A 20,797-nucleotide genomic window follows, 5' to 3' on the forward strand; every position below is an offset into this window, starting at 1 on the left:
ATACAAGGTAGTCGGGTCGTCCCACGTGGGGCTCCCGGTCTTAATCCCCGTTTTCCAGATGAGGTCACCGAGGCACAGAGAGGTGAAGGGACTTACCCGAGGTGGCACAGCAGACAGGTTGGCGGAGGTGGGATTAAAACCCACGACCTCCGACTCCCAAGCCCGTGCTCTCTGCACCGAGCCACGCTTGATGTCGTCCTTTTACCTCGCTGGGCTGCAGCGTACGGCGATGATGTCATACGGAACTCCGTCCAAATCCTAGAACGTAGAACATTTCTCTAGCGGGGAGGGTCCCGTGTCGATTTTTGAGGGAAAGCAGCGCGGTCTGTTGGAAAGAGCCCGGGCCTGGGAATCGGGGAGCCTGGGTTCTAATTCCGGCTCTGCCACTCACCTGTGACCTTGGGCAAACCACTTCCCTGTACCTCAGTTTCCTCATCTGCAAAATGGGATTTTAACGCCCGTTCTCCGTCCCACGTCAGACGGTGAGCCCCGTATGGGACGGGGACTGTATCCAGCCTTCTGTCAACCTGAAGGTTTAATAATAATAATAATAATAATGATGTTGGTATTAAGCGCTTACTATGTGCCGAGCACCGTTCTAAGCGCTGGGGGAGATACAGGGGAATCGGGTCGTCCCACGTGAGGCTCACCGTTCATCCCCATTTTACAGATGAGGGAACTGAGGCCCCGAGAAGCGAAGTGACTCGCCCACGGTCACACGGCTGACGAGCGGCAGAGCCGGGAGTCGAACCCATGACCTCTGACTCCCAAGCCCGGGCTCTTTCCACCGAGCCACGTTGCTTCCCCTCTGTTTAATACAGTGCTTGGCACATAGTAAATACTTAACAGATACCGCAGTTATTATTATTATTAGTATTGTTGTTCAAGGTTCCCAGGTGTGGACTGCTACCTAACTTCTGTTTTTTCCAAATTTATTCTCAGAACCCAGCACTGTGGGTGTGCTGGGTCCCCGATGGGAAGTTCGAGGAAGATTTTAGTAGCGGTGAAAAAAATGGGGATTGAAGAAAGATAAGGGGGGAGTGAATCTTCTAGTCAAGGGGCGAAAAATCAATCAGTGGTAACTAATGAGCACTTACCGTGTGCGGAACACTGCGCTAAGCGTTCGGGAGACTACGGTAGAGTGGTCAGTCAGTCAATTGTATTTATTAATAATAATAATAATGTTGGTATTTGTTAAGCGCTTACTACGTGCAGAGCACCGTTCTAAGCGCTGGGGTAGACACAGGGGAATCAAGTTGTCCCAAGTGGGGCTCACAGTCTTAATCCCCATTTGACCGATGAGGTAACTGAGGCACAGTATTTACTTACTGAGCAGCAGTATTTATTGTATTGGATTTATTACGATACATTGTATTGTATCGTAAGAGTTGTAAGACCCATTCCCTGCCCACAATGAGCTTACAGTTAGAGGAATTAAATGAGTTGAAACAAGTGAACAAACACAATGAAACAAAAGTCAGCCACGTGAGAAAAACGGAGGAGAAAATATTCAGGGAATTGCCGCAAGATCACTTCTCACAAACATGGTCTTTCTGACAGATGATAAAGTTGGTATCTGTTAAGCGCTTACTATGTGCAGAGCACTGTTCTAAGCGCTGGGGGAGATACAGGGGAATCAGGTCGTCCAACGTGAGGCTCACGGTTAATCCCCATTTTACAGATGAGGTAACTGAGGCAAAGAGAAGCGAAGTGACTCGCCCGCGGTCACACAGCTGACAAGTGGCGGAGCCGGGATTTGAACCCACGAGCTCGGGCTCCCAAGCCCGGGCTCTCTCCACCGAGCCACGCTGCTTCTCTCGCTACAAACGTATTCATCATCTTGGAAAAGAATCCCCCCCCCCAAAACACCGATTTAAGCCGAAAAGCTTAATTTTCACTGGGTTTCTTTCCCCGCCCCTCCTTCGCCCAAGATGCCAGAAGCCCTATTTTCTGTCCCCCAGAATGTTTTAGAAAGTCTAAAATGGCTGACACGGAGCCAGGGAGGAACCTAGCACTAGCGATGCTAGAATAAATGAATTCGGGGCCTTACCTCCAGTTCCTTCAAGTAACCAGACCAGTAAGGAATGGTGAAGTCATTGGAGTCTCCTGGAAGACTCTGTGAAGTTTAAATGTGAAAAGGCAACTTGAATCTCCCGAAAGGGAAATATTTTATCCTTTGCATCATGGGTCATCCATTAACTTGCAGTTGAAAACGGGTAAGAGAAAAGGTACTCCAGGCTCGGAGAAACTGAAACGGGGATGAAAACACGAATCGCTCTCCTAGAACGACATTGTGCTGAGTGATACGCAAATAAGCAGAAACACATTGGGCCGACTACGTTTCCCTCGAAATGCGTTCGGTTTTAAAAATCGCGGGACAGAGTTCTCGGCAAAAATTTAACTGAGCGAAGCGGGCGGGTTTGGGGTTTCGCCAACCTCAAGATCTCTGGAAAAAAAGAGTTTAAGACGCTTCTTTTCCCACCCCCCAGAAACCAAGATGGTCCCCATCACCCGCTCCCCTGACCAGGTTGGACTGATTGATGGATAGATAATCTGATTTGGCGCGTTAGGCCGGAACCTTCCCTTCCCTTGAATCCGTCGGACGCTTCATTTTCCCCGAAGTGCTTTCGCGTCATTTATTTCATTTCAGCCTTTACGGTCGCCCTAGTAGGGAGGGGCAGGAGTCGTCTCCATTTTTCAGATGAGGAGACCGAGGCCCAGAGAGGTTAAGGTGACTTACAGCTGGTCACACAGCAGCCAGTAGTAGAACCGCCAAGACTCCGGACTCCCAAGCCTGTTTTCTTTCGTTCCCGAACCCGCTCTTCCAGTTGAAGGGATCCTAAAAACCAGAGGGAATTCGGGATTCGACTGCTTAAACGTGACCCTCCCTGGTCTTCCGGGGGGGGGGGGACAAAAAAGGCCCCCAGCAGCAGGCTGGTTTTAGAAAATTGTTCCAAGGTCCTGGAATTGGGGGGGGGGGGGGTTGGAGGGAAGGGGGTGTTCCAGAGAAACTGACCCGTCTACCTTGTACTGGCCACCGCGCCTCCGCCCCCGTATCTGCTCTTGCTCCCTTGAAACGTTCGGATTTCCGTGTCCGGCCTGGAGTCCGCTCAGGACGTACTCGGTTTAGGTCCACAGCATCCCGAGACCTGTACAGAGAAGCAGCGTGGCTTAGTAGATTCATTCGTTCAATAGTGTTTATTGAGCGCTTACTATAATAATAATAATAATGTTGGTATCTGTTAAGCGCTTACTATGTGCAGAACACTGTTCTCAGCGCTGGGGTAGACACGGGGGAATCGGGTGGTCCCACGTGAGGCTCACAGTTAATCCTCATTTTATAGATGAGGTAACTGAGGCACCGAGAAGTGAAGCGACTCGCCCACGGTCCCACAGCTGCCAGGTGGCGGAGCCGGCATTCGAACCCATGACCTCTGACTCCCAAGCCCGGGCTCTTGCCACTGAGCCATGCTGTACTAAGCGCTTGGACTGTACAATCCTGTGACAGATGGAGATGATCTCTGCCCAGCGACGGGTTAGAGCCCGGGACTGGGAGTCAGAGGGCCTGGGTTCTAATTCCGGCTCCGCCACGCGCCTGCGGCGTGACCTTAGGCAAGTCACTTCTCTGGGCCTTGGTTTCCTCACCCGTAACATTCATTCATTCAACTGTATTTAGCGAGCGTGTACTGTGTGCAAAACACTGTACTAATCGCCTGGGAGAGTACAGTATATCGATAAACAGACACATCCCCGGCCCACAGTAAGCTTTCAGCCTAGAGGAGGGGAGACAGACGTGAATATAAATAAACGGGGATTCTATACCTGTTCTCCCTCCTACTTAGATTGTGGGCCCCGGGTTCGTTCGAACGCATTTATTGAGCGCTTATTACGCGCAGAGCACTGTGCTAAGCGCTTGGAACGCACAATTGGGCAACAGATAGAGACGATCCCTGCCCTACGACGGGCTCACAGTCTAAAAGGGGGAGACAGACAGCAAAACGAAACATGTAGACGGGGACACAGTAAGTGCTCGATAAATTCCAGTGGTGGTGGTGATGATGATGATGCTGGTATCCGTTAAGCACTCACTACGTGCCGAGCACCGTTCTAAGCGCTGGGGGAGATACAGGGGAATGAGGTCGTCCCACGTGAGGCTCACGGTCTCCATCCCCATTTTACAGATGAGGGAACTGAGGCGCAGAGAAGCGAGGCCACTCGCCCACGGTCACACGGCTGACGAGGGGCAGAGTCGGGATTCGAACCCGTGACCGCCGACTCCCAACCCCGGCCTCTCTCCACTGAGCCACGCTGCTTCCCCGATGATGATAAAATGGAAACTATCTGGAACTCCCTTTCGGGTCACTGATCCTGAAAGCCCATCGACGATTCGTTCAGTCGTATTTATTGAGCGCTTACTGTGTGCGTCGATTAATCATATTCACTGAGCACTTACCATGATGATGATGATGATGTTGGTGTTTGTTAAGCGCTCACTATGTGCCGAGCACCGTTCTAAGCGCTGGGGGAGGCGGGGGAATCGGGTCGTCCCACGTGGGGCTCACGGTCTTCATCCCCGTTTGACAGATGAGGTCACCGGGGCACCGAGAAGTGAAGCGACTCGCCCAAAGTCACACAGCCGACGAGTGGCCGAGCCGGGATTCGAACCCATGACCTCTGACCCCAGAGCCCGGGCTCTCTCCACTGAGCCACGCTGCTGCTCCACCACGTGTGAGCATCGTACTAAGTGTCAGGGAAGAGGACGCTAAAGGATGAACCGGAGTTGGTCCCGGGCTCCAAACCCAAAGACGCATGAGGAGGGATGGAATATGTTCATTCAATCGTATCTACTGAGCGCTTACCGTGTGCCGGGCACTGTACTACTCGGAAAGGACAATACAGCACTTCTCTGGGCCTCGGTCCCCTCATCTGTAAAATGGGGATGAAGACTGTGAGCCTCACGTGGGACGCCCTGATCGCCTGTATCCCCTCCAGCTCTTAGAACAGTGCTTTCCCCAATCGTAATAATAATAATAATAATAATAATAATAACGTTGGTATCTGTTAAGCGCTCACTATGGGCCGAGCACCGTTCTAAGCGCTGGGGTAGACTGAGGGGAATCAGGATGTCCCACGTGGGGCTCCCGGGCTTAACCCCCATTTTCCAGATGAGGTCACTGAGGCACAGAGAAGTGAAGTGACTTGCCCACGGTCACACAGCTGACAAGTGGCAGAGCTGGGATTCACCAAGCACTTAGTACAGTGCTCTGCTCGCAGTAAACGCTCCAAGCGCTTAGTACAGTGCTTTGCACATAGTAAGCGCTTAACAAATACCACTATTATTACTATTAAATGACTGCAAGCTCGCCGTGGGCAGGGAAGGTGTCTTTTTATCGTCGCACTGTCCTCTCCCAGGCGCCTAGTACGGTGCTCGGCACACCGTAAGCGCTCAAGAAATACGATCGACTGAATGAACGATTGGGATTCGGGATCCGCGACCGAAAGCGAGTTTCAGAGTTGCCCATTTTTATCGTCCTCCTCCTCCTCCTCCTCGTTACTGCTAATTTATCGAGTACTAGGCCTTTGGATGAGCCCAACGCAATTCATTCGTTCAACAGTATTTAGTGAGCGCTTACTATGTGCGGAGCACTGGACTAAGCGCTTGGAAAGGACAAATCGGCAACAGATGGAGACGGTCCCCGCCCTCTGACGGGCGCACGGTCGAAGCGGGGGAGACGGACGGACGAGAACGGTGGACAAGAACGGGCCCGGCTCTGCCACCCGTCAGCTGTGGGACGTGGGCGAGTCACTTCACTTCTCTGGGCCTCGGTTACCTCGTTTGTAAAATGGGGATTAACTGCGAGCCCCGCGTGGGACGACCTGATGATGATAATGTTATAATAATGTTGCTATTGGTTAAGCGCTCACTACGGGCAGAGCACCGTTCTAAGCGCCGGGGTAGACACGGGGGAATCGGGTCGTCCCACGTGGGGCTCCCGGTCCTCATCCCCATTTTTCCAGATGAGGTCACCGAGGCGCCGAGAAGTGAAGTGACTCGCCCGCAGTCACGCAGCTGCCAAGTGGCAGAGCGGGGATTCGAACTCATTCAGTTCATTCCATAGTATTTATCGAGCGCTTACTATGTGCAGAGCACCGTACTAAGCGCTCGGAACGAACGAGTCGGCAACAGAGACGGTCCCCGCCGTCCGACGGGCTCCCGGTCCGATCGGGGGAGACGGACGGACGGGAACGATGGCGATAGATAGAGTCGAGGGGAAGAACTCATGACCCCCCGACTCCAAAGCCCGTGCTCTTTCCACTGAGCCACGCTGACCCTGCGTCTCCCCCAGCGCTTAGAACAGTGCTCTGCACACAGTAAGCGCTTAACGAACGCCACCATTAGTATTACAAGAACTAAGAGCGGGGGAAGTCGGTTGACAGTTCCCTGCCCCGCGCTGAGCTTAGCGTCTAGAGGGGGAGAGGGACATTCAAGGAAGTTGCCGACGGCTCAATCGGTGCTATTTACTGAGCGCTTACTGTGTGCAGAGCACCCAACCGAGGACTTGGGAGGCGACGGTACTTGATTTCTTTAGCTCCCTTGGTTAAAAAAAAAATCGGCATTCTCACACCCGGCGTCGAAGAGCCATGGTTTCTGAATGGGGGAGGAGCGCCCCTCCGTGGTTACTCTCGGGAATTGCCTATCGGCCCCCAGATGTTCAAGACGGAGAATAATACTAATGTCGGTATCTGTTAAGCGCTCACTACGTGCCGAGCACCGTTCTAAGCGCTGGGGGAGATACGGGGTCATCGGGTTGTCCCCCTTGAGGCTCCCGGTCTTAATCCCCATTTAACAGATGAGGTCACTGAGGCCCGGAGAAGTAAATCGTAATATTGGTATCTGTTAAGCGCTCACTATGTGCCGAGCACCGTTCTAAGCGCCGGGGGGAGAAACGGGGTCATCGGGTTGTCCCACGTGAGGCTCCCAGTCTTAGTCCCCATTTTACAGATGAGGTCACTGTGGCCCGGAGGAGTGAATCGTAATATTGGTATTTAAGCGCTCACTGTGGGCCGAGCACCGCTCCGAGCGCCGGGGGGAGAAACGGGGTCATCGGGTTGTCCCACGTGAGGCTCCCAGTCTTAGTCCCCGTTTTACAGATGAGGTCACTGTGGCCCGGAGGAGTGAATAATAATAATGGTATTTAAGCGCTCACTGTGGGCCGAGCACCGCTCCGAGCGCCGGGGGGAGAAACGGGGTCATCGGGTTGTCCCACGTGAGGCTCCCAGTCTTAATCCCCGTTTTACAGATGAGGTCACTGTGGCCCGGAGAAGTAAAGTGACTCGCCCACGGTCACACGGCTGACAAGTGGGATTCGAACCGACGATCTCTGGCTCCCAAGCCCGGGCTCTTTCCACTGGGCCACGCTGCTAATACTAATGTTGGTATCTGTTAAGCGCTTGCTATGTGCAGAGCACTGTTCTAAGCGCCGGGGGAGATCCAGGGTCATCGGATTGTCCCACGTGAGGCTCACGGTCTTCATCCCCATTTTCCAGAGGAGGGAACTGAGGCCCAGAGAAGTGAAGCGACTCGCCCACAGTCACCCGGCTGCCAAGGGGCGGAGCCGGGATTCGAACCCATGACCTCTGACTCCCGAGCCCGGCCTCTCTCCACTGAGCCACGCTGCTTCTCTAAAGAGAAACGACTCCCCCCACCCCCACCGAAAAAGACTCCCCACGCCAACAGTTCTAGCGATAAGCCCCGGGGATAATGCAAATTCGTTTTAGTCAATATTTCGAATTAACTCTCGTGCCCGCAACGTAACCGGACGGCATCCTACTGGTGCGGTTTCTCCCCAGCTGACTGGGGGCCACGCTGCTAATAATAACGTTGGTATCTGTTAAGCGCTCCCTACGCGCAGAGCACCGTTCTAAGCGCCGGGGGAGACCCGGGGTCATCGGGTCGTCCCACGGGAGGCTCGCAGTTAATCCCCATTTTATAGACGAGGTGACTGAGGCACAGAGAAGTGACTTGCCCACAGTCACACAGCTGACAGGTGGCAGGGCCGGGATTCGAACCGATGACTTCTGACTCCCAAGCCCGGGGTCTTTCCACTGATCCACGCTGTTAGGCACTTACTGCGCGTCAGGCGTTGTACTGAGCGCTGCGGCGGATACGAGCAGATCGGGTTGGACACGGTCCTTGTCCCAGCTAGAGCTGACGGTCTTATTCCTCATTTTACAGATAATAACGATGATAACGCTGGTATTTAAGCGCTTACTACGTGCCGAGCACTGTTCTAAGCGCTGGGAGGGATACAAGGTCATCAGGTTGTCCCACGTGGGGCTCACGGTCTTAATCCCCATCTGATAAATGAGGAAACTGAGGCCCAGAGAAAAGGGGCTCGCCGAAGGTCACACAGCAGACGAGTGGAGGGGCCGGGATTAGAACCCATGACCTCTGACTCCCAGGCCCATGCTCTGTCCACTACACTATGCTGAGTGCTCTGAGCGAGACGCTCTTTGATCTCTGACCCCGGGTACCTTGGATCTAGGACCCCAGCGAACATCCCTGCTGATAGAGCCGGTCCTTCCTGCCACCGTCTTCGAGAGAATCGATCCGTCGGTGGAATTTTTTGAGCGCTTACTGTGTGCAGAGCACTGTACTGACCAAGAATAATAATGTTGGTATTTGTTAAGCGCTTACTATGCGCAAAGCACTGTTCTCAGCGCTGGGGTGGCCACAAGGTGATCGGGTTGTCCCACGTGAGGCTCAGTCTTCATCCCCATTTTACAGATGAGGTAACTGAGGCACAGAGAAGAAGAAGAAGAAGAATGTTGGTATCTGTTAAGCGCTTACTATGGGCAGAGCACCGTTCTAAGCGCCGGGGTAGACACGGGGGAATCGGGTCGTCCCACGTGGGGCTCACGGTCTTCATCCCCATTTGACAGATGAGGTAACTGAGGCCCAGAGAAGTGAAGTGACTCGCCCCCGGTCACACAGCCGACAAGTAGCGGAGCGGGGATTCGAACCCATGACCTCTGACTCCCAACCCCGGCTCCTTCCACTGAGCCACGCTGCTTCAGTTTAATAACTGAACTAGACTATAAGCTTGTCCTCAAGACTGTAAGCTCATTGTGGGCAGGGAATATGTCTGTTTATTGTTGTTCTATAGTGCTCTCCCAAGCGCTTAACACAGTGTTCTGCACACAGCAAGTGCTCAATAAATCGTAATAATAATGTCGGTATTTAAGTGCTTACTATGTGCCGAGCACTGTTCTAAGCCCTGGGGAGGGTCATCAGATTGTCCCACGTGAGGCTCACGGTCGTCATCCCCATTTGACAGATGAGGGAACTGAGGCCCAGAGAAGCGAAGCGACTCGCCCACGGTCACACAGCTGACGCGTGGCAGAGCCGGGATTCGAACCCATGACCTCTGACCTCCTAGCCCGGGCTCTAAATATGACTGACTGAATGAATGGAAGGCCTGTCTATCGGATCTATCTTCACAACATCTCCAGACTCTGCCCCTTCAATCAACCAGTCCTCTTTAGTGAGGACTTACTGGGTGCAGAGCACTGTACTAAGCGCTTGGGAGAGTGCAATACAAAAGAGCTGACGTTACAGCCTACGCTATTCTATTAGAGAAGCCGCGTGGCTCAGTGGAAAGAGCCCGGGCTTGGGAGCCAGAGGTCATGCGTTCGAATCCCGGCTCTGCCACTTGGCAGCCGGGTGACCGTGGGCGAGTCGCTTCACTTCCCCGTGCCTCGGTTCCCTCATCTGGAAAATGGGGATTAACTGTGAGCCTCACGTGGGACAATCTGGTTATCCTGTATCTATCCCAGCGCTTAGAACAGTGCTCTGCACACAGTAAGCGCTTAACAGATACCAACATTATTATAATCCAAGAAAAAGAGCCCAGTCCTGGGAGTCAGAAGATCCGGGTTCTGGTCCCAACTCGGCCACTCGCCTGCTGTGTGACTTGAAGCAAGGCACCTGAATTTCCCTGTGCCTCATCTGTAAAATAGTGGGGAAGCAGCGCGGCTCAGTGGAAAGAGCCCGGGCTTCGGAGTCAGAGGTCATGGGTTCGACTCCCGGCCCTGCCGCTTGTCAGCTGGGTGACTGTGGGCGAGTCGCTACCCTTCTCCGTTGAGAGAAGCCACTCTGCTTCTCTTCCGGGTTGGGTGTAGTGATTCCCCGGTGGTTCGGGGGGCCTATTTATACTCAGATCAAATGAGAACGGATTGAGAGAAATAATCTGCCGAAGCCAGATTTATAATAATGTTGGTATCTGTTAAGCGCTTACTATGTGCCGAGCACCGTTCTAAGCGCTGGGGGGGGATACGGGGTCATCGGGTCGTCCCACGTGAGGCTCACCGTTAATCCCCATTTTCCAGATGAGGGAACTGAGGCACGGAGAAGCTAAGTGACTCGCCCACAGTCACCCAGCTGACGAGTGGCAGAGCTGGGATTTATTTTAACCTGTGAGATCATCTTGGGAAATGTTCTGCTTCTGTCAAATTAGACTGTGAACGCCGCAATAATAGTGCTGATTCTGGTGTTTATTAGCTGATGTGCCAAGCAGTGTTTAGAGCCAAGGTGGATAGAAGACACAGGCTCGATCCCACAGTCTTAAGGGGGAGGGAGAACGGGTCTTTTGTGGCTTGTGAATTGACAAAACGCTGTCGAGTGGCAAGACCGTGCCCGGTTCTGGAAGAGGGATGTTGAACTGCCTCCTACGTTCATTTCTAGGCAACTTCCACAATCAATGAGCAGCTTGTTTTCACCCTCTCCATTCTCCTCAGTGGCATAGGTTCTTCCTCAAAGATAAGTGGATTGACTCTGAAACAATCTCTCGCTCAACCCGGGGGGGGAAGATGAATCGATCCTCGGTGTGTCCTGGGCACTCACTGGGACTAGAGGACCCTCCGGGAGGCCTGGGGAGAGCCCCCGAAAACCAGGAGCGAAGGGATTCGCGTTCCCTCTGGGTTGAAAGTGAAGTCGAGAGGCCGGGGAGCAGCATCTGGGGTCAGGGCCTTCCATCCAAACCCTGGAACTGGATGGGCGGAGCCGTGGAGGAGCTCGGTTGGGTTCATGGAAGATAAATCCCAGTCAGTAAGGCCCCAGGGTCGCATCCACATTGGCCGGGGGGCGAACCCGCAGAAAACCGGGATAAGATGTGCGCCGAGGAGTGCTGCTCCGTAAGCCTCAACGGAGCCACGTTTATCTCAACGGTCGTTCCTTCACCGCCCCCTCCCCCGCTTCTTCAGTGAGGTTTCGGGGGGGGGGGGGGGGGCTGTCGGGATGGGGGGGGACAAAGGGGAAGGAGAGAACCGATGAGAACACTGTTGCTAGGGCCGCCCTTCGCTCCGGCAAGGAAGGGGGCCAATCGCGTCCCCGAGTCTGAGGCGATCGGGCCAATGGAAAAACAGCGCGGGGCCGAGGGGGGCGGGGAGGGGGAGAGCGCCCAGGTGAAGGGACGTTGGGCCGGAAGCCGGGCGGGGACGGTGGCGGGAAAGCGGTCGGTTGGGGAGGTTAGAGGAAGAGAAGAGCCGATAAACGGACTGACAGATGATAAACTAGACTGTGAACTCATTGTTCACTTGTTCATTCCAAGCGCTTAGTACAGTGCTCCGCACATAGTAAGCGCTCAATAAATACTATCGAATTGAATGAATTGTGGGCAGGGAACGTGTCTGTTCGTCTGTCGTGCTCTCCTAAGCGCTTAATACAGTGCTTTGTACAGAGTAAGCGGTCGATCAATACGATCGAATGAATGAATGAATAAACGGACAGATCGGGAGCGTAGGTAGGGAAAGGCAAAGAGGTACCGAAGACAGACCGGTGGCGTTCTGAGAACCCATTCATCGTAGACGTACCGGGAGATGGAGCGAGGGGCCCCCCGCTCCCGATTTAGAAATGGACTCAAGTGAGGTGAATGGATCCAAGCATAAATACGATTGATTGAATGAATGAAAGAATAAACAGACAAATCGGGAGCGCAGGGAAAGGCTAAGAGGTGCCGGAGACAAAGCAATGGCGTTCTGAGACCCCTGACTCGGTAGACGTACAGAGAGATGGAGCGAAGGGCCCCCTGCTCCCAATTTAGAGAGAAATGGAATCAAGTGGCGTGAATGGATCCAAGCATGACCGTGTAGTAGGCCAAAAAAGAAAACAGTGGTGGGATGGCCATGGTGCCAACCGCTGGAGAGCAGTTATGGCCCAAACTTCATTTTGCAGTGAGGGACGCCATGCGTACGCCCACTTTACGGAAGCGGTTCGGTCGTACGGTCCGATGAAGTCGACAAGCTCTATGAAGCCCGAGTCTCGATTCTGCCCGTAGCTCTCCGGTCAGTCAACTTCCAGAGACTGGGAGGGACAGACGGGGAAAGAAGGAAGGGGATGAAGTCAAGGGACAGAGAGGGGAAGGGAAATCGGAGGCCCCGGGGGACCGAGGGGAACCCTAAACTCCCACCGCCCATCCTCGGCCCCCGGTTTCCAATCAGGAGCGCGGGGAAAGGCAAAGAGGTGCCGAAGATGGAGAAATGGCGTCCGGAGGCCCCGTTCTGGGTAGACGTAGACAGAGATGGAGCGAGGGGCCCCCCGCTCCCCATTTAGAAAGCAATGGAGTCGAGTGAAGTGAATGGATCCGAGCGTAACCGTGTAGTAGGTCAAAAAACAAAATAGAGAAGTAGCGTGGCTCAGTGGAAAGAGCACGGGCTCGGGAGTCAGAGGTCACGGGATCGAATTCCAGACCTGCCTCTTGCCTGCCGTGTGACTGTGGGCAGGTCACTTCACTTATCTGTGCCTCCGTGATCTCATCTGTAAAATGGGGATTGAGACTGAGCCTCACGTGGGAGAACCTGATTACCCTGTATCTACCCCAGCGCTTGGAACGGTGCTCTGCACGTTGCATGCGCTTAACAAATACCAATATCGTTATTTTCATTATGGCCGTGACGCCAACTGCCGAGGAGCGGTTCTGGTGTGTCGCAACCTTCATTTTGCAGTGGAGGGCCACCTTGGGCGTCATGCCCACTCTACGGAAGCAGTTGGGTTGCACGGCAAGCTTCGTGCCGGGTGGGAGGAGCAGCACAAGCGGATAAGCGCCCCCGGAAAGCTCGGAGTCAAAGGCCAAGTGACGCCTGGCTTCTCGAGGCGACGGGGTCCCGGCGCTCCTGCCGAGCGCGGCGTCCCCGCCCGCCCCCGGCCTCCTTCCTCAAATGTCTTGGCCTCTGCGAGGGGCGAATCGGCGATGGGATGAATGTCGCCGGTGGGGGGGAGGGGGCCGTGTCTGAGGCAACGAGGAGAGGACTGGGTCATCTGTGCCGTCCTGGAGTGAAGGGTCTCCAAAAAGGACCAAACATTAGCGCATGACTGGCCTTGGGAACAGAAAGGTGGGGGGCCCTGACGCCAAGTGTGGGGAAGCAGTTTTAGAGTGCGGCTAGCTTCACAGAAGCAGCGGGGCTTAGCGGAAAGAGCGCGGGCTGGGGAATCAGAGGACACGGGTTCTAATCCCGGCTCTGCCACAAGTACAGTGCCTGGCATGTAGTAAGTGCTTAACGAATTCTTTTATTATTATGATTTGGGGGAGGTGTGACGGCGCACACCGAGAAGCACGCAGTGAAAGCTCCAAGTCGAGAGCTGTGTGATGCCTGGATTCTAGAGTCGAGGAGTTCCCGGTTCTCCTCCCCAACAGATTCCCGAGAAATCGAACTCATGCGTCACCTGTCCCTAATGCCGGAATGATGAAGTGATTCTGTGGGTCCACGTAGGGAGAGAACTAACGTCTCTGTGGCTCTGAGAAAAAGGGCCGCCAGGAAAGGCCCGATGATTAGAAGCTTCCCGGCCTGGGAAACTAAAGAGGAGGCGTCTGCGATGCCCGCTGCTCGGGAGCAGTCGGAGGCACGGCGAGCTTCTTTCCAGGATAGACGAATGGCACGTGCCGAGTGCAGCCACCGAAAGCTCACAGTTCAAGGCGAAATGGTGCCTGGATACCTGCAGTCATGGGTCTCCTAAGGTCCTCCCCGCCGGGTTTGGAGAGAAATTGGAGTCACGTGGCTCCCGGCGTCATTCACCCTGAGATTAACGTTTTCTCTCGGTCCGACGGGTCCGTCCGGGGAGAGGACGAGGCGTTCCTTTCGGGCCCGGGGAGAGGGGCCGCCGGGAATGACACGATGGTCAGAGCCTCCCGGGCCTCGGACACGAAATCGGAAATGTCCGTGAAGCATCCTGCGACGGAGCCGTCTGGGGGTGCGGCCGACTTCATGCCGGTTGGAAGAGTCAGCCGGTGCCGCTAATGACCCGTCGAAAGCTCGGGGTTGGGCGTCAGAGTGACGGCCGGATTCTAGAGGGTTCGGGTCGAAGGAACGAAATAGGTGGTGGGACGGCCCCGATGCCAGCTGTGGCGGGCAGGTTTTGACATACGGCAAGCTTCCCTTTTGGGGCGGAGGAGCCACACGTGTCGATAAACACCCACCGGAAGCTCGGACTCGAAGGCCGAGCGACGCCCGGAGTCGAGCCGTGACGAGGGCCCGCCGCTCCTCCTACCGGCTTGTGGAGAAATCGAGTCACGAAGCACTTGATGCTACAGATGGACCGATAAGCGGATTCCCTCGGTCCGTTGAAGGAGAGAACTATGTGGTCCTTGTGGACCGAGAAGGACGGGGTCTCTAGGAAAGGAACAGGGATTATGGACTTCCAGGCAGTGGAAGCAAAGTAGGTGGTTGGCCAGGTTGCTAGCTCCCCGGGAGCAGTTTGGGTGTCTGGCAAGCTTCACGCTGGGTGAGAGGGACGGAAAATGCCGAGAAGCACCCGTTTCAACGTCAGAGTTCAAGAACAAGGGAGGCTTGGATTGTGGAGGTCGTGGGGTCCCGCCATTTCTCCAACCCTGTTCGGAGAGGAGTCGGGGGCCCTTGGCACCCGGCCCTCTTGATTTACAGAAAAAAGAGATTCCTATGGTCCACGGAGGACTAGGCGGTCTTTGTGATCCCGCGGGAAGGGGCCACTTATGGCGAATCCTTGAATTACCGCCCGTCTGGTCAGAGAAACAAAACGGGAGGTCGGATGACTGTGACGCCAACTGCAGGGGAGCCCCTTTGGCATGTGGCAAGCTTCAGTTTCTTCGTGGCTTTGGGTGGCCACGTCGATAAGCACCTATTGAAACCCTAGAGTCGAAGCCCAAGTGATACCTGGATTCCAGAAGAGATGGGGGCCTGGACAGAAGCGGGAGAGGGGAAGGGAGACTCTCCTCACCTTTGCACCCTCCCGATCCGTGGAAGAAGTCGATCGGGTCTAGGACAGACAGGGGGAAGGAAAAGGATGAAGTCAAGGGACGGGGAGGGGAAGGGAAATCGGAGGCCCCGGGGGACCGAGGGGAACCCCGGACTCCGACCGCCCATCCTCGGCCCCCGGACTCCGACCCCCGTGCGTCTCCGGGGAAGGGGACTCCCGGCTCCGGCCGACCCTGCTTTCGAAGTCTCGCCTCGTCCACCCCGAGCCGTCCTCCGGGTCCACCGAAACTGACAGGCACGGCTCGGGGAGGGCGCGGAGATGACGACGACGGCGGCGTGGGGCCCGGGCTTTCCCCGCGTGGTGCTCTTGCCCATCTTCGTGGCTTCAAAGAGATCGCCGGGCAGGGTCTCCTGGGGCCGCGCTCGGGCCGGGCGGCCCCTCCCACCCTCGACTTCCTTCCTTCCTTTCTTCAAGCACTTTGCCTTGCGGAAGGGGCCGATGGGTGGTGCGAGCAAAGGCGGTGGCGGGAGTGGAGTGGGCCTGAGGCAGCAAAGAGAGGGCTAAGCGATCTCTGCGGTCCCGTGGGGAATGCGGGGAAGGGGACCCTAAGAAGGACACGATCCTTAGGACGTAGCCGGTCTTGGGAACAGAATGGGAGGGGGCCCTGACGCCAACTGCAGGGAAGCAGTTTCGGCACGAGGCAAGCTTCATTTTGGGGTGGAGGGACAGCACACGCCGAGAAGCAACCAGTGAAAACTCGGAACTGAGGACCATGTCATGCCTGGATCCTAGAGGTGATGAATGTGCCGCGCTCCTCCCAAACAGATTCCAGAGAAATCGGAATCACGTGTGGTCTGTGATCGCTTGAGTGATAAGGTGGTTGCGTCGGTCCATTCAGAGAGGGAACTATGTGGTCTCTATGGCCCTGTGCGATGGGGTTGCTAGGCAAAGGCACAGTGACGGTAGCCTTCCTGACCTGGGAAACCAATAGGAGGTGTCTGTGATGCCCGCTGCCTCGGGGCAGTTCTGTGGCATGGCAAGCTCCTTGCCATGTTAGAAGAATAGCACACATGGCTAAGCACCCACCGAAAGCTCAGAGTTCAAGGCCGAGCGATGCCTGGATTCCCAAAGGGACGCGTCCCCTGCCCTCCTCCCACGCGGGTCGGATGGAAATTGGAGTCACGTGGCTCATGTGGCTATTCAATGTCGGATGAGCCTGTTTCCTTGGTCCAAGATGTCCATTTAGGGTGGTCTTTCTGACCCCGGAGAAAAGGGCCGCTAGGAAGGCCACAGTGATTATGGCCTTCCAGACCTGGGAAACAAAATGGTAGGTGGCCGTGTTCTAATTCCGGCTCCGCCGCCTGTCAGCCGTGTGACTTTGGGCAAGTGGCTTAACTTCTCCGTGTCTGTTACCTCATCTGGAAAATGGGGATTAAAATTGTGAGCCCCACCCGCGACAATTGATTACCCGCTCTTGACCCCACTTCCCCCTCCAGTTATCACCCTATCTCCCTACTACCCTTCCTTTCCAAAATCCTAGAACGAGTCGTCTACAATCGCTGCTTAGAATTCCTTAACTCCCATTCTCCCGGACCCCCTCCGATCTGGCTTCCGTCCCCTGCACTCTACCGAGACCGCTCTCTCTAAGGTCACCCGTGACCTCCTTCTCGCCAGTTCCAACGGCTCCTACTCCATTCTGATCCTCCCTGACCTCTCTGCTGCCTCTGACGCCGTCGACCGTCCCCTCCTCCTCCACACCTTATCTCACCTCGGCTTCACGGACTCCGTCCTCTCCCGGTTCTCCTCTCACCTCTCTGGCCGGTCATTCTCGGTCTCCTTCGCCGGCGCCTCCTCCCCCTCCCATCCTTTAACCGTTGGAGTTCCTCAAGGGTCAGTTCTCGGCCCTCTTCTGTTCTCCATCTACACTCACTCCCTCGGCGAACTCATTCGCTCTCACGGCTTCGACTGCCATCTCTACGCAGATGACACGCAGATCTACATCTCCGCCCCCGTCCTCTCCCCCTCCCTTCGGGCTCGCGTCTCCTCCCGCCTCCGGGACGTCTCCGCCTGGATGTCGGCCCGCCACCTGAAACTCGACACGAGCGAGACCGAGCTCCTCATCTTCCCTCCCGAACCCGGTCCTCTCCCAGACTTCTCTATCACCGTGGACGGCACGACCGTACTTCCCGTCTCTCGGGCCCGCGATCTCGGTGTCATCCTCGACTCATCTCTCTCGTTCACCCCGCGCGTCCTATCCGTTACCGAGACCTGCCGGTCTCACCTCTACGATATCGCCGAGATCCGCCCTCTCCTCTCCACCCAGACGGCTACCTTACCGTTACGGGCTCTCGTTATATCCCGGCTAGACTACCGTGTCAGCCTTCTCTCTGACCTCCCTTCCTCCTCTCTCGCCCCGCTCCGGTCTATTCTTCACTCCGCCGCCCGGCTCATCTTCCCGCAGAAACGATCTGGGCGTGTCACTCCCCTTCTTAAACAACTCCGGTGGTTGCCCATCGACCTCCGCTCCAAACAAAAACTCCTCACTCTTGGCTTCGAGGCTCTCCGTCGCCTCGCCCCTTCCTACCTCTCCTCCCTTCTCTCTTTCCACCGCCCACCCCGCACGCTCCGCTCCTCCGCCGCCCGCCTCCTCGCCGTCCCTCGGTCTCGCCCGTCCCGCCGTCGACCCCCGGGCCGCGTCCTCCCGCGGTCCCGGAACGCCCTCCCTCCTCACCTCCGCCAAACTCATTCTCTTCCCCTCTTCGAAACCCTACTTAAAACTCACCTCCTCCGAGAGGCCTTCCCAGACCGAGCTCCCCTTCTCCCTCTACTCCCTCTACCGCCCCCCTTCACCTCTCCGCAGCTCAACCCTCTTCTCCCCCCATCTCCCTCCGCTCCTCCCCCTCTCCCTTCCCGTCCCCTCGGCACCGTACTCGTCCGCTCGACTGTATGTATTTTCATTACCCTATTTATTTTGTTAACGAATCGTACATCGCCTCGATTCTATTTAGTCGCCATCGTTTTTACGAGATGTTCTTCCCCTCGACTCTATTTATCGCCATCGTTCTCGTCTGTCCGTCTCCCCCGATTCGACCGTGAGCCCGTCAAACATCAGGGACCGTCTCTATCTGTTGCTGACTCGTTCATTCCAAGCGCTTAGTACAGTGCTCTGCACATAGTAAGCGCTCAATAAATACTATTGAATGAATAAATGAACCTTGTATCTTCCCCCTGGTGTTTACAACAGTGCTTGGCACATAGTAAGCACTTCATGCCTAAGTGAGGCAAAGACTAGGAGGTCTCTGTGGCCCTTGGTGGAAGAGTCCACAGAGAATGGCACAAGCGTTCTAGGTACACAGCAAGTCTATTAAAGAACCTAAGAGGTGACCCCGATGCCAACTGCCCGGAAGCAGTTTTGGCAGGCGGCCGGCTTCATGCCGGGTGGGAGGAGTGGCGGGAGCCGTCGGGCAGCCATCGAAAGGTCAGAGTTCGAGGCCGACCGACGCCCGGATGGGCAAGCTTCCATTTTGGGGTGGAGGGACCTCACGTGCTGATAAACACCCACCGAAAGCTCAGACTCGAAGGCCAAACGATGCCTTTGGTCGAGCGGTGATGAGGGCCCGGTGCCCCTCCTGCCAGTTTGTGGACAAATTGAGTCACGAAGCACTTGATGCGATAGTTGGATCGATAAGCGGATTCCCTCGGTCCGTTTAAGCAGAAAACTATGTGGTCCTTGTGGACCCAGGGGGACGGGGTGTCTGGGAAAGGCACAGGGATTATAGACTTCCAGGCTGCGGAAGCAAAATAGGTGGTGGCCAGGTTGCCGAATCTCCGGGAGCAGTTTGGGTGTTTGGCAAGCTTCGTGCTGGGTGAGAGGGATGGAAAATGCTGATAAGCATCCATTTTTATGTCAGAGTTGAAGACCAAGGGAGGCTTGGATTGTAGAGGTCATAGGGTCCCACCATTTCTCCAACCCTGTTCAGAGAGAAATCGGAGGCCCTTGGCACCTGGCCCTCTTGATTTACAGAAAAAAGGGATGACTATGGTCCACGGAGGACTAGGCGGCCTTTGTGATCCCGCGGGAAAGGGGCCGCTCATAGTGAATCCATCAATTACCACCTGTCTGGTCAGAGAAACCAAATGGGAGGTTGGATGACTGTGATGCCAACTGCAGGGGAGCCACTCTGGCATGTGGCAAGCTTCAGTTTCTTCGTGGGGGTGAGGGGGAGGGACGGCACACGTCGATAAGCACCTCTCGAAACCCTAGAGTTGCAGCCCAAGTGATGCCCGGATTCCAGACGAGATGAGGGCCCGGGCAGAAGCGGGGGAGGGGAAGGGAGACTCTCCTCACCTTTGCACCCTCCCGATCCGTTGAAGAAGTCGACCCGCTCTAGGACAGACAGGGGGAAGGAAGGGGATGAAGTCAAGGGACAGAGAGGGGAAAGGAAATCGGAGGCCCCGGGGGACCGAGGGGAACCCTAGACTCCCACCGCCCATCCTCGGCCCCCGGATTCCGACCCCCGTGTGTCTCCGGGGAAGGAGACTCCCGGCTCCGGCCGACAGTGCTTTCTGAGGCCTCGCCACCTCCCCTCCCGCCGTCCTCCGGGTCCACTGAAAGCCTAGAGTTGAAGGCCAAGCGATGCCTGAATTTTAGCAGAGATGTGCGGCTGACTAGAACGAGTGGAGGAAGAAGGGAGGAAGAGGAGGCGGGATGGAGGAGGAAGGGAACCTCTCCGCCCCTTGCACCCACCTGATCGGATGAAGAAGTCGAAAAGTTCTAGGAAGCTCAAGTCTCGATTCTGCTCGTAGCTCTCCAGCCAGTCATCCACCACAGACTGGAAGGGACAGACGGGAATGGGCCGGGAGGGTCGGGGGGAATGAACTCTAGGGATGGAGAGAGGGGAAAGGAAGTCGGGGGGGTCCAGGGAACAGAGGGGAACCCTAACCGCCCCCCCATCCACAACCTCGAGATTCCAACTCCGGTAGCCTGCAGGGAAGGACACTCCCGGCTCCGTCTGGCGGTACTCTCTGAGGTCTCGTCTCCCCACCTCCCGCCGTCCTCCAGGTCCGCTGAAACAGACGGGCCCGGCCTATGGAGGGCGCAGAGAGATGATGAGGTCGTGGAGCTTGGCCTCTCTCGGCAAGGAGCTCCTAACCATCTACACTGTTTCAGAGAGGTCTCCGGGCAGGGGCTCCCGCGGCTCCTCTCGGGCCCGGAAGCTCCGCCCACCCCTGGCCTCCTTCCACCGACGCTTGGCCTTCTGGAAGGGGCGGATGTGTAGCGAGAGCGATGTTGGGGCCGTGACTGAGGCAGTCAGGAGAGGATTAGGCAATATTTGTTTTCCTGAGGGAAAGGGGCCGCTAAGAAGAGCCACCGGCATCAGAGCTTAGCTGGTCTTGGGAACGGAGACGTAGGGGGCCCTGACGGCAACTGCGGGGAAGCGGTTTTGGAATGTGGGCTACATTTTGGGGTGGAGGGACAGTACAGCCGGAGAAGCACCCAGTGAAAGCTCAGAGCCGAAGACCACGTCATGCCCGGATTCTAGTGATCGTGAGGAGCCGGAGCTCCTCCCA

At 55.8% G+C, this 20,797-nt stretch overlaps 1 long non-coding RNA gene across 4 annotated transcripts; it reads right to left on the reverse strand.

Moving 5' to 3' along the window:
* Positions 1-102: 102 nt before the first annotated feature.
* Positions 103-20,217, reverse strand: LOC114808237. 4 transcript variants are annotated; one of them, XR_003756082.1, is made up of 7 exons: positions 20,188-20,217; positions 19,974-20,058; positions 3,025-3,149; positions 2,741-2,839; positions 2,051-2,116; positions 392-527; positions 103-258 (listed from the first exon to the last, which is right to left on the reverse strand). It is a non-coding gene; the product is annotated as an uncharacterized LOC114808237 (long non-coding RNA). The 4 variants fall into 4 exon arrangements; XR_003756081.1 differs by having other exon boundaries at positions 423-527; positions 3,017-3,149; XR_003756079.1 differs by having other exon boundaries at positions 3,017-3,149.
* Between the last annotated feature and the right edge of the window lie 580 nt (positions 20,218-20,797).

Source organism: Ornithorhynchus anatinus, chromosome X5, assembly GCF_004115215.2.
Source record: "Ornithorhynchus anatinus isolate Pmale09 chromosome X5, mOrnAna1.pri.v4, whole genome shotgun sequence".
Lineage (NCBI taxonomy): Eukaryota > Metazoa > Chordata > Mammalia > Monotremata > Ornithorhynchidae > Ornithorhynchus > Ornithorhynchus anatinus.